The sequence below is a fragment of the Leptonychotes weddellii genome, chromosome 7 (genome assembly GCF_054177405.1).
Source record: "Leptonychotes weddellii isolate Sample4059 chromosome 7, ASM5417740v2, whole genome shotgun sequence".
In the NCBI taxonomy this organism is placed as follows: Eukaryota; Metazoa; Chordata; class Mammalia; order Carnivora; family Phocidae; genus Leptonychotes; species Leptonychotes weddellii.
The window spans coordinates 5,608,665-5,631,933 of NC_138375.1; the positions used below are offsets into that span (position 1 = coordinate 5,608,665).

The 23,269-nt window shown below is 40.4% G+C and overlaps 1 pseudogene; it reads right to left on the reverse strand.

Annotated features, from left to right (window-relative positions):
* Positions 1 to 21,673: 21,673 nt before the first annotated feature.
* On the reverse strand, positions 21,674 to 22,669 carry LOC102750092 (large ribosomal subunit protein uL1 pseudogene; annotated as a pseudogene).
* Between the last annotated feature and the right edge of the window lie 600 nt (positions 22,670 to 23,269).

Sequence of the window (23,269 nt, forward strand, 5' to 3'; positions counted from 1 at the left end):
AACCATGAGAGACGATGGACTCTGAAAAACAAACTGAGGGTTCTGGGGGGGAGGGGGGTGGGAAGATGGGTTAGCCTGGTGGTGGGTATTGAGGAGGGCACATTCTGCATGGAGCACTGGGTGTTATGCACAAACAATGAATCATGGAACACTACATCTAAAACTAATGATGTAATGTATGGGGATTAACATAAGAATTTAAAAAAAAAACTATAAAAAAAAAAATAAGGGCAGCCACTTGACAGAGAAAGAACTATTGCCACATCTTCAAAAGGAAGAAAATGACTCAAAAAACCACACCTATACCATTTCCTTATATGAAGTCCTGCTTCAGAACCTTTGGTGGTTAATGAGTTGAATAATGATTCCTGGATTCCACTATAAAAACGGATTGTAGCATGGTAACAAAAATGATGATTTGGTTATTTAAAATAATTATTTTATTTATTTATTTATTTATTTTTTAAAGATTTTATTTATTTGACAGAGAGAGACACAGTGAGAGAGGGAACACAAGCAGGGGGAGTGGGAGAGGGAGAAGCAGGCTCTCCGCTGAGCAGAATGCCCGACACGGGGCTCCATCCCAGGACCCTGGGATCATGACCTGAGCCAAAGGCAGATGCTTAATGACTGAGCTACCCAGGCGCCCCATAAAATAATTATTTTAAAAAGTTTTGCAAACACTGTTTCCATAAAACAGTACACCTTCTTAAACTCTCCCTGGAAACTATTGTCTCCTGAATTATTTATTGAGAAGATAAACACACAATATTTACACTCGCTATTTTTTTATAATGCTCTTAAATACTAAACTTTTTATTTCCAGTGAAAACATCAGTTTGATTTTTAAGTAATACCCATATCTGTCCTTTCCATTGGTATCACAAGGAAAAAAGTTTTTGCTATGATAACACCAACGTCAGTAGATACTGGTTGTAAAGTTTCGGTGGGATAACCATGCTCTGGAGTTTTTATTTTTCAAGGTAAAGTAGTTTTATGTGTTTCCAGTGCCTTTCACATTTCACAAAAATCCTCCTTTCCCCAACAACAACACCCACACATTTCACTGCTTACCTTTTACTATCCAGCAAAACCATATTTAATGCACTTCTTGACCTCATCAGTAGGGATTTCTCATATCTCCATAAAGAAACTTAGATCCTAATCTGTCATATTTAGAAAAGATTTGTTTATTTATTTTAGAGAGCGAGAGAGTGAACATGAGCTAGGGGAGGGGCAGAGGGAGAGGGAGAGAGAATCTCAAGCCGACTTCCTACTGACCATGGAACCAGATGCGGGGCTCAATCCCACGACACTGAGATCATGACCTGAGCCAAAACCAAGAGGAGGATACTTAACCAGCTGAGCCACCCAGGTGCCCCTAATCTGTAATTTTTTTTTTAAGATTTTATTTATTTATTTGAGAGAGAGAGAGAGAGAGAGCACAAGCAGGGGAGAAGGAGAAGCAGACTCCCCGATGAGCAGAGAGCCCAGTGCAGGGCTTGATCCCAGGATCCTGGGATTATGACATGGGCCAAAGGCAGACTGTTAACCGACTGAGCCACCTGGGCCCCCCACCCCAATTTGTCATTTTTAAATGCAATGAAGCAAGGGGGAAGCTCTATAAGATGGACTGCTTTGTCTCCGGGTTTCTATCACATACACTGGTTTAAAGTCCAGGCTTAACAAGACCAAGTACATACGCCTGAGAGGAAACTGCACAGGCCCGTTTACACATGCACTTAACCTTAATTAAGATGGCATCCTGTTTTTGCTGAGACTCCATCCAAATAAAAAAAAAAGAGAGAGCAATATCTTTCCAGATTAAGACACAAAACTCTACGTTGAATATAATCATGGAGAGTTTTTATCTGTCTCAGAACGTTAACATTATAAGGATTTTACACAGAGTATTGACTGATTTGATGTGAAATACAGGAAATTATTTTAGCAGGAAGAGTTAGAAGTGGTTATTAATAGTAGTTTAATGCTTTTAAGATTTTTTTCCTGCCAAATAATCTTTATACTAAAAATTGCACTTGTTTGATGGGTTCCTGGAGCACTACAGAGAACCCTGGGACTCTTTTTATGAATGTTTGTTTTTGTTTTTTGTTTTTTTTTTGTTTTTGTTTTTGATTTGTTTATTTGTTGGTTTGTTTTTTAGAGAGCATGAGCAGGGCTGGGGCAGAGGGAGAGAGAGAATCTCAAACAGACTCCATGCTGAGTACAGAGCCCAATGCAGGGCTGGACCCTGAGAGCATAATCTGAGCCAAAATCAAGAGTCAGACACTTAACCAACTGAGCCACCCAGGTGTCCCTAATGAATGGTTTTTATGTAGAGTATTATGATGAGACTTTTGCGTTCAAAGTCCATGGCATTTGGGGATTATAGTGTAAGACTAGAAAATAGAGAACAGGGGAGCTGAACTTTAATTAATTGTTGTCGGCTATGATGTACTTTTTTGGCTAAATAAGTAAAAGTTTTGATACTTAGAATTTAGTGGGAAAATGAAGGGTGCCACCTAATGGGGTATATCCACTATAGTCCCTTTAGCCCTTATTTTGTTTTCTTTAGAGCCAAAGTATCATTCAGGAGTCAAAAGTTAAAAGGCCCTTCAAGACCAGAGTAGAAAAACTGGTCCTTGAGATTGGGAAGCACAGAGAGGGACGAGAAATAATGGAGTCCTGCTACTCTAATGGAAGAGTAGTTTCCAGAGGTAAATATCCACAAACCCCCTAAATGCTACTGAATATACCGCTCACATTCACTCTCCCCTCTTGAGCGCAGAGCAGGACTCCATTTCCTATGCCCCCCAGTTAGGTATCCTCCTTCCAGATGACTGGTGTGGTGAGCTCACAAACCCTCAGAAACCACACAAAATGGCTGAGCAGCTGGAACAGCCCGAGACTGTCATACAAACAAGAAACAAACATTTTTGTTCTAGCCTTTGCATTTTAGGTCCCATATTGTATCAGTAGTTTAGAATATCCTAATTATAGTAGAACAACAAAGGTTCACTTTAAGAACAAGTCATAGCAAGTCACATTTCATTTTGTTTAAAATTGTCTGCTTATTCATTTACCGCTGACCCTTCCCTGTGGCCTCGGAGCTCTGTGGAAGCAGGGTTGGTGTTTCCTTGGCATTCCCTGCACTCCACATGCTAATGACAGACCCTGGAGGCAATAGGTCCCCCAAAAGTCCTTTCCAAGATGAAAGTCAGAGGCCAAAGTCCACGGCCTTGTGAGGATCACCCTTTTCTCTCTGGGGAGCCTCAGGCATCAGGGCCCCTCAGGAAGGTCATGATCAGGGCTGTCAAGACTGTCCTGCCGGCCATTTCCACAGCCCCAGAGTGTGCCTGTTTTGACACATCCTGTGCAGGGAGCAGACCATACTCCTTCCTTTCATGGAAACATACTTTAGAGGATTTTCATGACTTTACTCACTCTAGGACAGAGGGGAACATGGTTTCCAAGCTCACACCCTCCCTGCTAGTCCGAACATTCCAAGAGCTTGCTATTGGAATGGGACATTTTGCTTTATTGTGCTTTATTCTTTCTTCCTTGCCCTCATTATAAACTTACTGTCTACATGAGGGACATGACAACAGAAAATGAAGGCAAAAGGAATCTTTTCTAATATTGATTTTTAATATCTTACATTCTGAGGGATGTGGAAAGACTCCTGGAATAGACCAAAATAATGGGCGAAAACACCAGACAAGAGCAGAAAACTACTTCCCAAGCTGGAGACTGGGAGGCGTGAGATGGAAGATACGATCGGATGATGGCCCCTGGGGACCTGGGACCAGGGACTGAGTTAGGGAAGGACAACACACAGGGGAATACTTTCAACAAAAGCAGGTTTCCTGCTCCCCTCCCCAGCTTAGCCGAGGATACTGCCAGCTCCGGAGCACAGGGCTGCATGAGCATCTGAAGAGTTCCTTCTCGACAGAAGCCAATGTGAGGCCAATTCATGGACCATCAGGAATAAAAACTGAGCTTTTGCTCAAATGCACCCCAGAGATAGGGCAATGTCCCAAAAGGCACTGGTAACCTTCCTGAGAAGTAGAGTGGAACTCTATCTACACAGCTGGGAGAGTGGTAGTAGTGCCAGCCATCAGGTTTGAAGCAAACCAGCACCGGCGTGAGTCAGAATTCCCTTTGCAGCCATGACATTTACAACTGTCCTACAGGCAGCCAGGATGCGGATCTTGAGCAGAGGGCTTTTCTTTCAAGAATCCAGCCATTGTGTCCAACTTCAGCTTCACAGATTCGCATAGATTAGTCAGGTGAAGATTGATGCTCTTTTTCTTCTACATCTCTGTCGCTATTTGAATTTCCTGTGCTATTAGCATGAAAGTTTTATAAACCATCGAACAGGTAAATTTTGAAAAGGGAAAAGGAACTTCTCCAAAAATTGATGAAACAGTCGTTGTGTTAGGGAACATGTGAATTTTCAAGATGGTTCTAAAAAACTTCTCTGAACATCGGCTTTATCAGCTTACATTCTTTTTGAGTTCTAAGCGAACTCAAGTGAAAAAATATTGCAAATCTGTGGGAGAACATAGCCCCCTGTTACAATGAAAGGGCCGCACCACCTCCTACAGGAAGCCAGTTGCCTGGGCTGTGTGGCTCATCCTCCTAAACAACACCAGCAATAATAAACCACCATTCTCTTTTGTATCTTCAGTACCTTCCCCATGACCCTAACTCCTCCTTGGCTAGCTTGTCCTAACATTCACAACTAAGCAGCGTGAACCATCTACACCTTCTGCTTCCATCATGCATTTTCTCCTCCATCTTCAATTCACTGCACTCTGGCTCCTGTCCCTCCTCCCAGTGGAATTGTTCTAGTCAAGGCCACCGATGGCCCACATATCCTTAAAGCCTATGGCACTTTCCCTTTAGCAACCTTAGCAACTCTGCCCCCTCCCTCTCCTCTGTGGATCCTTTGCCACCACCTTTTCGTGGTTTTACACTCCCTTCCCTGTCTTTTCATTAGGCTTCTTCCCATCTTCCCCTTCAAAGATGTCATTCCAAAGGTTTTGATACTGGACTTTATTCTTCTGTCCCTATATACTTTCTTTGTCTAATCTTGGGCAGCTCCCTAGCTTCAATTACTCCATGATAGCCAAGGTTTCTTGACTGTCCAATATCTTGCTCACTTTTCTTTTGCACATCTCCATTCAAACTCAAGCTGTTTGGCACTCAACTCGTCATATCCCCTCATCACCTCTACCAACTCTGTGCCACTCCATCATGGATCCTGATTCTCTTTCTACCTTACATGAACAATCACCCATTCATCCAGGGCAGAAGCAGATCTGCTCTTTCATCATTGAGATCTCAAGTTCACCATATTGCTTAACTTCATCAAGAAACTTTCATGTAGATGTGATGGCAATGGCATCCCGGCATTGCTCAGTGCACAACCTGCACAGCTGTAGGAGGTATGCTGATCTTCTTCTCCCTCATTACCAACACTCAGATAGTCACCAAATATGTTTAGCTCTGCTTCTGAAATATCTGTTGCACCTCTCCATTTTCCCCTTCCAATTCCAGGTAGAGTCTGTATTTTTATCCCTGGACTATGGATCTAGTTGTCTGGCATGCCTCCTGCTCCCACACTATCTCTCTAGTCTCTGTAGCTAGAGGGACATTTATAAACACAGTTATGGTACTTAAACTCTTTAATGGCCTCCCACGGCCTTGTAGGTAACAAAGAAACAACCTGGCTCTCAAATCCTCTGGAATCAGCTCCTCCTCTCTCCTTGTCACCACTCTTTCTCCAGGGTCCAGACTTGGTGGCCAACTTCATTTGTCCCAAAAGAGCCATGTTGTCTCTCACCTGTTGGCTTTTGCCTTTGCCCTGTTCTCCACCTGGAACAGTCTTCCCACTCTCATCCTTCCCCCATGGTTCAGGTCTCAGCTTAAATATTCCTTTATATGGAATCCCTCTTCTGGCCCCAGACAGGATGAGTTAGCCCTGCTTGTGTTCCTCAATTACCTGTGCTTCCTCCATTATAGCATGATTGAACACTATGGTGATTATGTGTTTCATTGTCTGTCTCCCAGGAAGACAGGAGGTCTTGTTCACTAACATATCCCTGGTATCCAGTAAGTACTTTTAAAAAAATTTCTATTAATTGGATAACTTCTATTATTCCCTTAGAATCTCAAATATGTATGATAAAAAAACATAAGAACTTAAAATTCTGTTATCTTTTGGAAGTCTATGATTTCTAAGACAAGTTAGATGTTTAAATTGTCTTTTTTCAACTTGATCTTGAAAAAAACAAGTTTCTGAAAAGTAATAAAAATACAAAGCCTCAGAGTTTTAAAGGTTACATTTAATGACCTCCAAACTTAAATCTGCACTAAAAATAAGTGTTTTTGCTCATACAGAGAATGGCGTGACAGCTTTTTTGAGAAAGATACAGGGCTTTCCTTTTTTATTCATAATGTGCCTTTCATTGAAATCCTTAAGATTGAATTTCCATGTGGGGCAACTGGTAACTGTATTAATAAGCAAAAAGATTCATCATTAACTAACTGTGTGAATGTAGCAGAAATAGCCCAAAGACCGAACACTGTGGGAAGACATATGGTGTATTATCCTATGACTGTATTGTTTAGTTTTGTTTTTCTGTCCCAAGGGAATAGTTTATATTTTCCTATCATTTCTTTTTCTTACTTCCCTTCATAAATTATGCCCAAGATCTATAAATGACCAAATATAAAATTGCATCCTTGCTGAATAGGGGTTCCAAAAGGGAAATATATCCTTACCTTCAAATGTAATGAAACAACTCTCAGATGAGAAGACATTATTAGAAACTCTTGGATATTTATTTTGACATGTAATTGTTTAGACCAACATTGAAACCTATAAATTGCTACCTGAGAGATCTAAATAGCTGAAAATATGTGGGTGCTTTGTTTGGCTTCTGACATTATTGTAGCTCTTAGATATTGATGAAAGTTTTTCAGATTCTCAGGCTATAGGAAGCCTTTATTCTTTTTTAATGTTTCAAGTTTTCATTTAAATTCCAGTTAGTTAACATATAGTATAATATTAGTTTTAGGAGTAGAATTTAGTGATTCATCACTTACATATAAAACCCAATGCTCATTGCAAAGCCTTTAGATCAGAATCCTCGTAGTAATGGAATCTCCAGTGAAAACAACAGGTCCTTGGAAGGTAGGGACAATCCCAAGCTGTGTGCTGGGAGTATAGAGTGTAGGATGTCCAAGAGGCATCCTAGAGCCTGCCTCCCTCTCCTGCAAGCGGTCTATCAACTCCAACAGGGAAGACATACATGGCATAACTAGAAAGCACGTAAAACCTTGTACACTGTTACATAAGCCATAATGCACTGGGATGAATGTATGCTTTAGAACAACACTGTATAGTAAAAATATGATGCAAGCCACATAGACAATTTTAAATTTTTTAGAACAAATAAAACAAAAACGGTTAAATTAATTTTAACAATATAGCTTCGTAAGCCCTATATATCCAGAATATTGTCATCTCAACATGTGATAATTTAAACAAATTATAAATGAGATATTTTCATTTCTCTTCTAGCTAAGTCCTCACAATCCATTGTGTATTTTACACTTACACCTCATCACAATTTAGACTGGTCACATTTGAAATGCTCAATAACCACATGGGAACAGCAGATTTGTACTGAAGAGAGTAGATCTGGATGTTGAAAAATGAGGGCATGGTTGGGACTAGAACAATCAGAAAAAGTTCCTGGGAGAAGGAGAGTCTTTATCTTTATTGTTGATTTAAACTAACAAGAGTATTTTCAGGGAATGTGTTTGGGGTATGATAGTGGCTGGGCAAAGGTATCTTTTCTTTCACTACAGAGATAGTGGCTGAGATGGGATCACAGCCTCAGTATGGAGGGTGGATATAGAATCACTGGAGAGAGTTGGAAAGAAGATGGGGGCTTAGGAAATAAGACATCATGAGGTTGCCTAACAGAGTTACTCAAAATTTATTTTTCATTCATGTCTACTGGACACTTGCAATACTGTTTTTTTTTTAACTTTTTATATTAGAATAGTTTATGTTGATACACCTCACAGTTTCCCTATTTTTAACCTCTTACATTGGCAATTTGTCAAAATTATAAACTAATATGGATAAAATATTAACCAAAGTCTGCACTGTATTCAGATTTCCTTAGTTTTTGCTTCTTGTCATCTTCTGTTCCAGGATTCCATCCCAGAGGCCACATGACATTTAGTGGTCATGTATTCTTAGGCTTCTCTTGGTTGTGGTAGTTTTTCAGAATTTCCTTGTTTGGATGACCTTGAATTTGAGGAGTACCGGGCAGATGTTTGGCAGAATATTCCTCAATTAAGACTTGTCTGATGTTTTCCTCATCATACTGGGCCTGTGGGTGTTTTGAGGGAAGACCCCAGTGTAAAATGCCATTCTTATCACATCACCATGGCACCTACTGGCAACATGAATTATCGTGGTTGGTGTTAACCTTGATCAACTGGCTGAGGTAGTTTTGTCAGAGTCTCCACTGTAAAGCTACTCTATCTCCTCCCCTTTCCATTTTGTACACTTTGGAATTCATTACTTGCAGCCCACACTTATGAAGTGGGCAGTGACGCTGCACTCCTTGAGGGAGAAGTATCTACACAAATTATTTGGAGTTACTCTACATTGGAGAGTTTTATATTCTCCCCCATCTATTTATTGATTAAATCATATATTTATTTCAGTATGGACTCATGGATATTTATTTTATAGTTCTGGTTAAATCAAATACTACTTATTTATTTTGTTGATCAAATTGTCCCAGTTTTGGTCATTAGAAGCTCTTTCAGTTGGCTCCTGTCCTGTTGATATAACCACATTATTGTGGGGGTTTTTGAGCACTGTCTTACTTTCTCACACTGCAAGATGCTCCAGATTCATCTTGTGTATTTCCTGCCCCTCTCCCCAAAATCAGCCATCTCTCTAAGGAGTCTTGTTCCTTTGGGACATCTGGGTGGCTCAGTCAGTTAAGCATCTGCCTTCGGCTCAGATCATGATCCTAGAGTCCTGGGATCAAGTCCCGCATCAGGTTCTTGCTCCCCAGGGAGCCTACTTCTCCCCCTGCCTCTGCCTCTCCCCTCTGCTTGTGTTCTCTCTCTCAAATAAATAAATTTTTTAAAAATCTTAAAAAAAAAGGTTTCTGGTTCCTTTTATTGGAGAAGGGTATTAGAAAGCAAAATCTGGATACCAGCTGTGCTTATTGCTCTGGGATGTTGTTGCTTCTAGACTCTCTTAACTGCAGGAGCAAGGAATTATATGTGTGTATACTGATACATGTGTATATACACATCTATAAACATTTTTATGTGTATCCATCTATATCTATGTTGAGTTCATCATGAGTTCCTACTGATGTCCAACTCCAATCAGTTGCCATGAGGATTATTCTAACCTCCTCCCCTTCCTCACCTGCAAACTCCCACATCAACAGTGAGGAACCTGACTCCCCGCACCTGCCATCCATTCACTTAATTCTTCAAAACCAATCTACATGCACAGTGATTTTATTTATAAATGTTTATTTATTTGTTTGTTTTTAAAATTTTATTTTTCAGTAATCTCTACACCCAACATCTGGCTCAAACTTATATCCCCAAGATCAAGAGTTGCTTGCTCTACCATCTGAGTCAGCCAGGTGCCCCCTATAGTGGTTTTACAATTGTTCGTTTGCACCTTTGTGAGAAATAACTTTATCAAATAGAGTGCAGTATTTATGTGCAGTTCCTTTTGCCTTTCGTCTTAAAGAGTTCATTAATTTTCCAAGTTATTTGGGTTGGCACTCTTCCCTCCCACTCTCTACAGGGAGGCTGTTTTATGTGGATCATACATTTAGATTCTTCTGCCACATTGTGCATTCCATCCTGGCATTCTTTGGCCTTCTAAATGATTTCCTAAAATTTGCAGACATTAAGCTTCTTTGGGTGGTAAAGTTCTATGGGTTTTGACAAACAAACTGTGTCACTTGTCCGCTGTTACCATACCATACAAAATAGCTTGTTGCCCCAAAAATCCCCGGTGCTTCATATATTCAATCCTTGACTACAGGCTTTTTACAACCACCGACCTGCTGCCGTCTTTATTTGTTTGCATTTCCAGAATGTCATTAGTACACAGATAGCCTTTCAGACTGGTTCCTTTCACTTACTAATATGCATCTAAGGTATATCCATGTTTTTACATGGTTTAATAGCTCATATGTATTTATCTCTAGATAGTATTTTATTTTATGGATATCCCTCTGTTTGTTTATCCATTTATCTATTAAAAGATCTTGATTACTTGCAGTTTTTGGTGATTATAACACTGCCATAAACATTCATGTACAGATTTTGCGTGTACATATTTTTTAAGTCAAACCAATTGCCAGACTGTATGGTAAGACTCTGTTTAACTTTGTCAGAAACAACCAAACTCTCCTCAAGTGACAGTATCATTTTGTTTTACCACAAGCTACATCATTGCCAGCAATTTTCTTTGTCATTTGTTTTGGTTTTAGCCATTCTAATAAGTGTGTAGTGGCACCTTATTATTTTAATTTTCATTTCACAGTTGAGAAATGATATTGAACACCTTTTCATATGCTTGCTTGCCATCTATATATCTTCATTGGTGAGATGTATGTTCAGATCATTTGCCCATTTTTTAATTGGGTTGTTTGTTTTCCTATTTTTGAGTCTTAAGTGTTCTTTGTATATTTTGGATATCAGTCATTATCAGAGTATGTGTTTTGCAAATCTTTTATTCCAGTCTACGGCTTGTCTTTTCATTTTCTTATCAGTGTCTTTGCAGGGTAGAAGTTTTTAATTTTAATGAAGTCTGGCTTACTGTTTTGTTGTTGTTGTTGTTTCATTAATTTTGCTTTGGCCTTGTATTTTGAAAACATTATGCAAACTTAAAGAAGCTAGTAAATAAAGAACATATATAGTATGATTCCATTTATATGAAATTTCCGAATAGGCCAACATATAGAAAAAGTACATTTGCGGTTGCCAAGAATTAGGGGAGGGAAGGAATGAGAACTGACTGAAAATGGATAGGGGGTTTCTTTTTGTCCTGGTCAATGAGATCTGGAATTAGATTATGATGACTGCACATCTCTGTGACTATACTAAAAAAACACTGAATTATCCACTTTACAAGGAAGAATTTTATGCTTTGTGAATGTATCTCAATAAAATTGTAAGGAAAAAAAAAAGAACTGCTCAAGGAATCCTAAGTCATAAAGATTTTTCTTCTATGTTTTCTTCTAGAAATTGTATTTTACATCTGGATCTATGTTCCATTTTGAATTAATTTTTGTGAAAGGTGTAAGATCTTTGTCAAGATTCTCCTCCTCCTCCTTCCTCCTCTTCCTCTTCCTCCTCCTCCTCCTCCCCATCCTCCTCTTCTTCTTTGGCATATGAACATACAATTGTCCCAGCACCATTTATTGAAAAGACTATTTTTTTCCTCAATTGATTTGCCAGTGCACCTTCTCAAAAATCAGTTGACTACATGCATGTGGATCTATGTCTCATCTCTACTGTGCTTCACTAATGTGTCTTAAATATCTTACACAATGCCCTGTCTTAATTACTCCAGCTTTAGAATAAATTTTGTATGTGACTTCTGCAACGTTGTACTTGTAATAATGTTTTGAAATGGAAAGTTTAGTGAAGTTTCTTTTAAATTAAGGGGAAGTAAAAAACAAAAACAAAAACACCTCTAAAATTCCTCAAGTCCTTAATTCTACAGTTATTTTCCACAGTGATAGAAAATCCAAGCCATCATTTTTATAGAAATCAAATTAATGAGGTTTATTCTGGGTTTTTTTTGTGTGTGTAAGTCTGAAGTACAAATATGTCCAACAAAATTTAAACTAATTTGTGGAGTGTGGATTTATTCATGTTTACTGAGGAAAACAGCAGTATTTGGTCTAAAAGTGAGCACAAAATGACTGCAAAGATCAAAACACAAATTTATAACATTCCCACAAAAAGTAATAGAAAATGTAATAGAAACTCAGATACTATTTGCATTAATATTGATCTATAACCTACCCAGATTAATTAGGGATAGAACTGTTTATGTATAAATTATAAAAGTCAATTAAGTTACACAAAAGAGTGAATAAAGGAAGAAACATAACATTTTAAATATATCCATTGCCCCAAATTAATAAAAACTTTAATACAATCCATTAAAAGATGAGTGATATTAGGGCGATGTTGGACATCTTTCAAAATATATATGAAAATAAAGAAATAAGACTTGTCCAACCTTGTAGAAAGGACTATTCTGTAGCCATAGCAATGGGGACAGAGCGATAGTTTTAAAGCAGTGGTTCTCAACTAAAGGCAGTTTTGTCCTTCGAGGGACATTTGGCAATTTGAAGACATTTTTTGGTGTCACAACCGGGGATGGGGGTGAGCTACTGGCGTACAGAGGGTGGAGACTAGGGATGCTGCCAAATAGGACACACAAGGCAGTCCCCACGACAAAGAATTATCCAGCCCAGAACGTTAGTTGTACTGAGTTTGAGAGATCCTGCCATAAAGGAACAGAAAAATGGACCATATCACAAACACATAATGGAGAATTTGGTTCACCCTATACAGAAAATAAAGTTATATCACTACTCAGATTAAGTTAAAAAATGTCTCCAGATGGATTAAAGATCTGAACACAAATGGGAGAAATATGACACCATTGTAGAAAAAAATAGAGAATAGTTTTTTTTTTAAATTCTTCCTAATATGAAATCAGAACATGCCCCATAGGAATATTTGATAATAAAAACTTCACTATTTATGTGGTTGCTTCTTGGTTAAAAGCCATCTGAGGTATCTCAATTTCTACCAGATAAAGTTTAAAATTTCTGCCCATTTCTCATTGATAAAATATAGTCATGCTCTCGAAATACCTCCATTTTCTCTACCTCTCTTGGCCCTGGGGGTGGAGTCAGCTGCTCTGCTCCACGTGTATTTTATACACATTGAGCTATCACCACACTTACAATGCCTAATTGACTTTCTTTCAGTCCTTTGCTACTAGAGGAAGAAGAGAGAAGAGCCTGTCCTGAGGCAGACATTTTCACCCCAGCGCTGAGCCACAAGCTTACAACAGAGCAGCCAGACTTGTGCTTTGATTGAATGAATCAATTAACCTCTGCTATTGGCATATAATCATTATTCCTCACTCTCAAGGCTGCCTAGGATGAACAACAATCAATTCCATAACCACAGACCCAGCTATTTTAAGCAAAAGTTCATTTCTGCTTCTCACATATCAGAAACTATTAAGAGCCTCACCCAAAAATGACAAGTGAAACATCTTGACATAAATGCAATTTAATAATGTAACAGAGAAACCAATACCCCTAGAATCAAATAGTGTATTATGTGTCATTAAAAATCTTACAAAATAGTTAAACTGGGTACACATTCCCAAGCGGAAAACATTTTAGTTTTTGTTCTCCTATGGATTGATCACATTGATTTACTTATCTCAAATGTTGTACCTCAATTCCACACTCATTTTTATTTTAATCAGAGAAGATTTTTCAGAGTCTTACCTACCTTTGAAACAAAGGTGTGTGAAAGTAGCTATTCCTGGTCCTGCTTACACTTTAGATAATATTCATAGCAAAATCAGGATGCATATGAAGTACAAAATGGGCGGGACGAGTTAGTTTTGCCTTTAGAATCTCCAGCAATTCTTACAAACACAAACTGAATTTCCAGCTCAGGGAGGCTTAACTAGCTTTACCATTGCCACAGGGTCCGGCTCCTGTGATGGCCCTGAGGCACAATGATTGGTTTCACCAGATAATGAGGAAAACCCAAAGGCTTAGGAGTTATCCAGCAAGTCTTGTCTTTTCAGAACACCCGGTTTTCTTCCAGCATTAGCTCATTCAGAGGAACTGGGAGACAGAAGTCCACTGGCTCAGAGAGCTTCAGAAAACATTTATTCCAACCTTTGCAAGATCTACTAACGCTTGTGCTAAAGCAGAGTGACACATCACAGAAGTCAGTTTTAATGGGGACGAGACGAAAAACATAATTAAGCCTCTAATTCCCTTCCCATGCCAATTTCCTGTAAAGTTTTTCTTTCTTTCTGAGATTTCCAAGAAGTTAACCTTGAGGATTGCTTTGGGGTTTTCCCAAGCTTGTCCCCAACCCTTTAACTAGGTTGGACTGTGGGGCTGGACTGTTGGGGTGGAAGGTCGTTTTAGCCAATAGGAGTTGCTGGGGCTTTTCTCAGCTGATTGTGATCAATAATGCAGCTGGACCACATAGGGTAGCTTGTGGAAACCTACAGCAGATGGGGCAGAATATGGTAAGGGGACCGAGATCAGGCAAGGGACTCATGGAGTTCATGGGGAATTTTCCCAGAAGGAACACCCTGGGGTACCCAGCCAGTGGCCCATTGCAAAACTGGAATTATTGCCAATTCCACCAGTGGGATTAAAAGTAATACAAATGCTGCACTGCTAAATGCCAAAAGGCCAGACTTTTTGGTGTGCTTTATGTCAGAACATGTGCTTATGGAATGCCACAAAGGCCAAATTTCACACCCAATTTTTTTTCTGAACTCTAAGGCAATGTTTTAGTAACAACAAGGTCTGACATTTCCCATGGTGCACTTATAGTGGAATTAGTCTTTCCCGAGTAAAGCAGGAAAAACAAGGCCCTGATTTACTCGGGAAAGACTAATTCCAGTTTGTAGAGAGGTAGCAGCCTAAAAGATATTTGACTTTCGGGCTGCCTGGGTGGCTCAGTCAGTTAAGCAACTGCCTTCAGCTCGGGTCATTATCCCAGGGTCCTGAGTTCTGGCCCAGCGTCAGGCTCCCTGCTCAGTGGGGAGTCTGCTTCTCCTCTCCCTCGGCCTGCCGCTCCCCTGCTTGTGTTCTCTCTCTCTCTCTCTCAAATAAATAAATAAAATCTTAAAAAAAAAAGATATTTGATTTTCCATTGGTAATAATCCTCACCATGAGTGATGGTCACTGCACAGAGCATGCGCTGACTGGGAGTTCAGGTTGATCGTGTGCGCGTGGGAGTGCCTGGCAGAGGCAGGATGTGCACTGGCTTTGATGCTGGATATGGTGGATCCCCTTCATGGCTGGGCAAGGTCCAGACATCACTGGTAACCACGCAAGTGGTTCCCCCCATGTGGCAAGCTCTCTGGTTCTGTCTCCCCGTCTCCCACAAGGCAGTGAGAAAGGACTCACCCTCCCCTCATGGTCTCAGATTAAAAAAAAATAAAATTGAGTTCTCTGTAGCTGAATTGCCTTCTGGTTTGCCCACCAGTCTTACATCAGAATGACTTCATTAACTGAAAATTCCCCTCAAAATTCCAACTCATATTCATTCAATAATCAAATAATTCTCAGTGTGCAGCCCGTAGGCTTGTCCCCACCTCTGTAGGTGCTCTCTCCTGAGGCTGTTAAAATATCTAGTCCTTTTAAAATCTCAGGAGTAATTTGATTTCAGAGATTCGATTGACATTATTTTTTATTAGAGTGGAAAGCAAATCTGTGGTTAAAAAGTAAATCATAGTTAATAGAAACATGAGGACTAATACCCAGAATAATCCACTAATGGATGGGGTGATGTTGATCCCCTTAGTATCTCAGAGCCAATGCCACTGGCCCAGGGAACACGTGGTGAGTGCCATGGTACTGTACCCCTTGAGTCTGAAAGGTCCTTTCCCTTTTCTGGCCTGTCCTGGAACCCGCAGTGAGAGGCTTCCTGGGGCAGCCCATGCTGGGCAACTCTGACAGAGAAAATTCTTCCTCATGTTGGATTCAAGGATGTCCAGTTACTGACTCTGCATCTTTGCCAATACAACTGGTGCAGAGAAATGACCATGCTTCCCCTGGGCCGGGAGAAGGCAAGGAGCTGGGGGATCCATATTGTGCCCATACTTGTTAACTTGGGCAGCTAACATGGCAAGCAGTGGAAACCCCACCCGTAAAGTTGAGGAACCCCAAGGGTTGTGTTCTGGTACTCTCCCTGGGAATGTGGCCTCCCATCGAATCAAGTTTCCTTGGCCTGCTGAAGTACCCGTAAGAATATGTCTGGAAGGTACAGACATTCTACCCTCACCATCATCAACCTCTAGGACTTGTGAGCTGGGGTAAAGCCTGAGGATCTTTCCTTCTAATCAGCTCATTCAAAGATGGGGAGATGGAGGCTTCCAGACACTAAGGGGCTTTCTCCTGATTTACATGTTGAGTTCAGGACTGCAGTGCTTGGGGTGGGGGTCCCGGTCCACTGACCTAGTCCTCCATCACACACAGTCTTGGACATCAAACGTGGTACTCTTCTTTGGATTCAGAAACATGTCTGAGAAAACTTGAAATCTTTTATCATCAGAGAAAACTTGAAAATAATATCTTTTCTATAAATTACAATGCAAGGGCAACTTTATCCTTGCAAAACAATAAGTATTGTGTATACAGGCTTAGGAATTAAAAAACAAACAGATGCACCAAGAAATGAAATAATTTGTCCATAGTGTGACTATAATAAAACAATTGTGATTGAAAAGCTGTAGGGGTGGAAAACTTTTCCCTTTTCCCTTCTAGGTTCTTTGGCTGGTCTAATAATTAAATTGACATAAGACAAATTAACAGGGAGAAAACACATTTCATATGTATGGAATCCCCATTAAAATATGAGACTTCCCAGCACTCAGGTAATTGAAGCTTACATTCCATCCTGAGCTAAGGACATGGAGTCTCAAAGGGTAGAAAGACAATTCACTGGAAGCTGAGAAGAGCAGACGTTTGGTAAACAAATGTTTCCATGCTGTGCAGATAAGTCTTTTGGATATAGAACATTATTTTTGGTAATAGCTCTCTTCCTGGCACAGGCCCCTTATCTAAATTCTTTCAGGCAGTTAAGGGGGAGGTAAAAAGCTCTTCCTGAATCTGCTGAACCCTGATTGTCTTCAGCTCGAAATAATCCACGTGCCAAAGTGGCACGTTCTGGGGTAGCATATTCTGCTCCCCCTCAAAGCCAAGCATCACAGTGGCCAAATCCCTTTTCTACTTTGAGCCATAAGGGCAGAGGCAATCCACACCCCTCTGCCGTCACACTTCACACTTACCTGAAGCAAATCTAACCACCTGATCACTTCCAGATGCGGCAGCTCTGAGGAGACCTAATCCTCTCCTTATGAAACTCATCCCATTCGAAGCGTGCTGTATGATAATGAGGCGCCCATTCTACCCCCACACGACTAACCTGCATGCATCAGCAGCATCCATTTACTGATGGGAAAATCCACAGAAAATGTTCAAGACCTGACCCCCATCTCAGAAAGAATGAGCTTATGGCAGTCATGAAACTCTGAGCCCAGAAACATAATTTCCACACCACGCTAGCTAGTTTCTTTATTCCCTGAACCATATGCTCACTTCTTAGCTGAAATATCCTGAGTGGTTGTCAAGAACTCAGATTTGCTAAATTTGTATATTTTTGCTTTTCTCTTAGCTCAAATTAGAAACATATGTTCACTACCTCTGCCTACAAATAGTTCAGCATGAACTGTTTTCCTCATTTTATTCAAAGCAGATCAGACAAATAGTTATCACTTCAAAGTCGATCTGCAAAAAAATGCGACATGCATAACTTATTTTATTAATTGTGTTTCTTTGCAAACTAGCAAATGAACTCAATTAACTGAAATATGGCTGCGCGTCTTAGTGCCTTAATTAGTGCTGCCTTTAGGTAGGAGATGCTAATGGCGTCGTTAAGCTGCGGAAGCCACATTAAGAGCCTTCGAGACCCAGAGTTCAAGTTTGAAGTAGGGACTAATAATGGGATCTGGGACTTTTCATCTCTAGAGCTCTGTCTTTAATGGGGCCCTGGCTGCAGCCAAGAATAACTGCCATCCGAAGATAGCTCCCAGCGTGGTCCTGGGAGGGCTGGAGGTGCTGACGAAAAAATCATTCCTGGGTCAGCCCACCTGTACTGGGTGCTTTCCTGGATGTGTGGTGGATCAGGAGCAGTGAAGATTATCATAAAGCTCAGATGTCATTTAGGGCCACTTAGGAAGGCAGATGGTCACGTCCTGGTCCAAAAGTGATGCTGGAGATTGACAAGGGTCTATAAAGAAAGCTGGGGCTCAGATGACAAATTAGGTCAACAGCAGGTATCCCTGCATTATAGTCCAGGAGCTGTCGTGTGCCAAGCTCACTTTATCTCTCCCTAGATAGATATGGATATATAGATATATCTGTGTCTACACACACTCACATATTTTATATATAGATATATAAATATATTTGTGTATACCTACAGACACATATGGGTGTATAAGTGTATATACATGTGATTACCTAGTTTGTGCTCACAGAAATCCTACTAGATAAACATTTAAGTAACTTAACTTTACCAAAAAACTGAGGTTTAGATTGTTGTTAGTTTGTGCAAGATTCCACAGACATTAAGTGCACAATGAGAATTAAATCTATCATCTATCTATGTATTTGTCTACATATCCTACTTTCTTATACAGTTGTTATTATCTGCCTTGTTTCCACAATCTAGAGCAGTGCCTGGCACAGGTTAAGCCCTCAGTAAATTGTGCTGATCAAATTGCCTTTTGACAACCCAGGGCCCGTGTTCTTCTACCACATCCCCACACCTCACCAGAAGAGTTGGCTCCCATCATTTCTGCCCCATGTTTCTCATTCTAATTTCAGCATTTCCATCTAAGGATAGGAGGTGATGGGGCTGCAATGCTCCTGCCCTGGAAAAGGCAAGGATCTGCATAAATAAATTCTTGCTTATGACCCCCACTGATCTGGACCTTGAAGGGGCAGGACTAGAGAGAAGATGGGTGGCAGATGAAGAATGTGAGAGAGAAGGAAATGCTGTCTGGACTACTCAACAGACATGATCCACTGAAGAACATGCAATATAGAAGTCAAGGATTGGCATAAATTGATTCCTTTGCAACTAGTATTTTAGTTGACCTTGGAGAGGCAGGGACTCGTGAGGAAGATAGAATAGAGAATAAATGATTAACAGTAGTGCCTGCTTTTAAGAAGTGTATTGCCTTTCACTCATTCATTCACTCCATACATCTACTGACTGCACACCATGTGGCCACCATCCCACTGTGTGAAGAGAAAAAGAGTGGAAAAAAGCCCTTATTGCCTTTAAGAAGCTCCCATCCCAGTGGCCCCTTATGTCTGTCTATTTCAGCACAGCCAGCTCTCCTGGGCACCACGCTGGGTGACAGCAGTCAAAGTCAAGCATTTTTGGAGTTTGTCAGGACTTCCCCGGCTGATTCCTGATCTGAGACTCTCCGCTCCCATATTACTGCCACCCACAAAAACTGTAGCACTTGCCACATGCCTGTGTTATTTCACAACAATTCCGATACTATCTCCACTTTACAGATGAAAAACCGGAGACTCAGAAATGTCTATATTTTCTATAGCACAGTGGTTAAGTGTGTAAATTGGAGTTTGTCCATCTGGGTTCAAGTGCAGCTCCAATACACACCTGTGGGGCTTTGGGAAATTATCTAACCTGTCCGCACCCCAGATTCTTGGTTTGTAAAATAGTCCTAATGTTGGCACATATGTTAAGGAATCCTGGTATAAGAATTAAATGAGTTAATACATGTAAAGTGTTTAGAACAGTGTGTTGAATATAGTAATTGTATTAGGTTGAATGGTCGTCCCCCAAAATGTCTAAATCCTAACCCCCAAATTTGCAGAAGTGACTTTTTTGGGAAAAGAGTGTTTTTAGTTGTAATCAGGTAAAGGATCTCCAGATAAGAAAATCTAGATCTAGGATGGGCCCGAAATCCCATGATAGGTGTCCTTATAGGAAGAAGGAGGAACACAGACATGCAGGGAAGAAGGCCAGATGAAGATGGGGGTAGAGGCTAGAATGATGTGGCTACAAGCCAAGGAGCACCAAGGACTGCCTGGTGGCATGGACAGATTCTCCCCTTCAGAGCCTCTCAAAGGCACCAATCCTGCCAACACGTTGGTTGCAGATTTCTGCCTCTAGAATTGTGACAGAATAAATTCTGTTATTTGAAGTCACCAGGTTTGTGATGTCATTTGTTACGGCAGCCATGAGAAATGAATGCAGTAACACACACACACACACACACACACACAGAGTTTTGTTGTTATACAGTAGGTAAAGCCTGCTGAATCTTAACCTCCATCATTTGCTTCAAATCCTTAATCACCCAGTCCTTCCATTCTCATTGACCCTCCAGTTCCTGGTTTTGCATCCAGATTTGATCCCTTCCCTTGACCCCTCATGCTTCTTTCTGTGGCTTGCTGAGCTTGCCCCCCCACTCAGGGCTCCATTTTCCATGCACACCTGCTTTGGATTTTCCCCACAAACTCCAGGGGCAAAACACACTTTTGCCAGACCCCCACTTGCAGAACCTTCCACTGTTGACTCCTTATCCCTCCACGGCCTCCCCAGAGCAGGAGACTCAGCCATTTACAGCATGAGTTATAAGACCTGCTCTTAATACACAATTGTGGAGTCATTCAAGCAGTTTATAAATAAAAGCTAGACAGAATATAACGTAGACTAGAGGCAGCATACACACCATTTTTTGCAGTGATCAGATAGAGTGTTATGGAGAAAGAGAACATTACGATGTGCAATGAAGAGCAAGAACCTAATGAATTCAGGAAACAACCCACAGCCCAACGCAAGAGCAAGTGACAGGGAAAGAACAGGTCATCTCAGACAGGTGGAATTGGGAAGGGCTTTCTAGGCAAAAAGTTTTCACAAAATAGGATTGAAATGGGGCAAGAGTCCAATTTCCTATACTGGAACAGTTTATGAAATCTCTACATCTCACATCCTTTCTTTGATCTCCTATTTCAAGCCACTACATAAAAGCCTGAAGAATAATTGAAAGGAAAAGTCCCACATATTATTTATACAGAAATCCGTGTTTTTAAAGTTTAAATATTTCAGGAAAACATTTTCCTCTGATTTGTCAATATGTAGAAGACACAAAGCATTACAGAAAATTAGTCCCCAGATTCCCACTCAAGATAAAGAAGGTGGGCACAAATAACCCTGGTGTGACAACTGGCCTCTGACTCTCTGGTTTAACTATTCGGTTGACAGAGCAGATGAGGTGGTGAGTGGGTATGGAGAACCCTTCCTAGTTCCTCCAAGTGTGACAGATAGAGTAACTGGGGACCATGACCCAGTTCATTATAACAAATGTTACAGGAAGTCCATCTGGCAAAAAGAAAATGATAATCCAGTGGGATAGGTCTACCAGAGGAATAAAGAGCATTAGAAATGGTAAGCACATGAATAAATACAAAAAACTGTTGGAAAACTTTATTTATATCTCTTTAAAAGATAATGGATTGTATAAACAAAAAATAACAAAAATGTAGTATAGAATTAATAGTGGAGGTAAAATTAAAGTGTATAACAACAAAGGGATAAAGGCTGAGAGGAGAGAAATAGAAGGGCAGTTAACTTTTGAATAACATGGGTGTGAACTATGTGTATCCACTTACATGTGGATTTTTTTCTAGGCATGTGATACTGTAAATGTATTTTGTCTTCCTTATCATTTTCTTAATAACATTTTCTTTCCCCTAGGTGACTTTACTATTACAGTACATAATACATATAACATACAAAATATGTGTTAATTGACTGTTCGTATTATCAGTAAGCCTCCAGGTAACAGTAGGTTATTAGTAGTTAAGTTTTGGGAGAGTCAAAATTATACACAGATTTGTGACTGTGTGGAGGGCTGGTGCCCTATCTTCTGTGTTGTTCAGCGATCAACTGCATGCTAGCGTGAGTTTTTTATTCTATACAAAGGGGTAAAATGTCACCTGAAGAGGGTCTGTGATATCTTCTACATGCCTATTTATTTTTTATTTATTTATTTACTTTTGGTAGCACTAGGATTTATTGAACTGTGCCTTAGCACAGACTCTGGGGTTTGCCCGTGGTGCTCTCCATGTATAAAGCCCGATGTTCTGCCAATTCTTCTTGAGCAAGGACACCAGAAAATTGATAGCTAAGTGGATGTTTTACACAAGCTCGTCATCAGTCATCTTCACGTGGCCAACAGTCACTGCCAGACACAGCACCTTCTTCATCTGTAATTTGAAGGTGGACTTCACTTCATCCACTTTGGCCACCATGTTCTCATTGCGTGTCAGCAAGGAAGGGAACTTGCCAGCCTTATTCATGCCTGGGCCCAGGATTTGTGGGATCTCCTTGATCAGAGATTCTGAAACCAAAAAGGCATCATACGTCTTGGCCAGCTTCTTGACTAATTTCTTATTCTTGTTGAGTTTCTTTATTGCCTCAGTGTGCATGTGGGGAATATCCACTGTCTTGGCCTCATCACAGTGCTGCTGATCCCCCAAAACACATACAGAGAACTTGGGGCAGGGAGTGGACTTAAGCCTGATGGTGCCCGAGAAGCGTCTGTCCTTCTGAGGGTCATAGATCTTCAGGTTGATCTGCAGTTCCACCGTCTCCAAAAACTTCCGGCGCTTGCAGAAGGTTCCCATGGGGACTTCCTGCACCGCCTTGTACAGGGTGTCATGGGAGACTTTGCTGCTCATGGTTCCTCGAGCCTCAGTAACCAGAAAAGTGCCTACATGCCCATTCAAATAACAACAAAAAGGCAGTAAAGGAGAAAAAAAGAACAAATGACAGATGGGGAAAATAGTAAGCAAATAGCAAGTGGCAGACATAAACTTAACTATATCAACATTCACATTAAATGTACATAGTCCAAACATCCAAGTTAAAAGGGAAAGATAGTCAGATAGAATGAGAAAGACTCAACTATATGCTGCCTGCAACAAATTAAAATAAGATGACCCAGATAAATCAATGGAAAAGGAAAAAGATATGCCATGAATCAAAGGACAGCTGGATTGGTTATTTTCATTTCAAAGTAGGTTTCAGAGAAAAAAATATTATCAGGTATAAAGGAAGTCAATTCTCAATGATGGTGGGGTCAGCTCATCAAGCAGACCTACTGAATTTAATCATTTATGCTCATTGTATGTTTCAAGCAGTGACCCCGGTTGTAGAGACTTGGTCAGACTTCAGGGAGTCAGTTCCTCCCATCTCTTCCCAGAGGATGCATTTCTGTGACTTTTGAGAGCTGGGTGGACAAAGGAGATTAGTGGACCCATCATTCAGTACAGATATTCTAAAAGTATTC